Source organism: Capsicum annuum, chromosome 11 (genome assembly GCF_002878395.1).
Source record: "Capsicum annuum cultivar UCD-10X-F1 chromosome 11, UCD10Xv1.1, whole genome shotgun sequence".
NCBI lineage: Eukaryota > Viridiplantae > Streptophyta > Magnoliopsida > Solanales > Solanaceae > Capsicum > Capsicum annuum.
In genome coordinates, this window is record NC_061121.1 from 117,577,790 (window position 1) to 117,578,325 (window position 536).

The 536-nt window shown below is 34.9% G+C and overlaps 1 long non-coding RNA gene across 1 annotated transcript in view; it reads left to right on the top strand.

The window, feature by feature from the left end:
- The window catches only part of LOC124888495, a 19,683-nt gene that overhangs the window by 3,176 nt on the left and 15,971 nt on the right, over positions 1 to 536 (top strand). The gene's annotated exons all lie outside the window — the stretch shown is intronic.

Sequence of the window (536 nt, forward strand, 5' to 3'; positions counted from 1 at the left end):
GTCATTGATTTTTAAAATCAGTAAAATACTTTAATGGGCATCAACTCAATCAACAACGGCATCAATTTCTCTTTAACAACAAACAAATCTACCAACCCATTCACCCAATTATACGAAATTGAATTCATCAAATTTGATGAATTTCTGATAAGGGCAAGACGCGAAAAACAGAGGAAAATTAACAATGAGTTGACGATGACCTTTTTTGATAGAAAAATATCAATCGAATTTTCAGTTAATGAAAATCAACATTGTTGCAATTTGCGGAGGTTTTGAATAATAGGAGATTCAAGAACAGTGATACGGAGTTGAGAAGCATTGAAGTAATGAAAATCAAGTAAAGAATTGAAAATTGTGAAGAAGAACAACAAAATAAGTTTAGTAAAGGATTTGAAATAAAGAAGACGGGCGGGGTTACGAAGAAACGGGGTGGGGGGTACGAATAAGATGAAGAAACGGGGTGTTGGGAGGTGGGGGTAGGTGGAAGAGGGGTGTTGCGAAGAAGATGAAAGCTGGATTTCTTATTTATTTTTTAA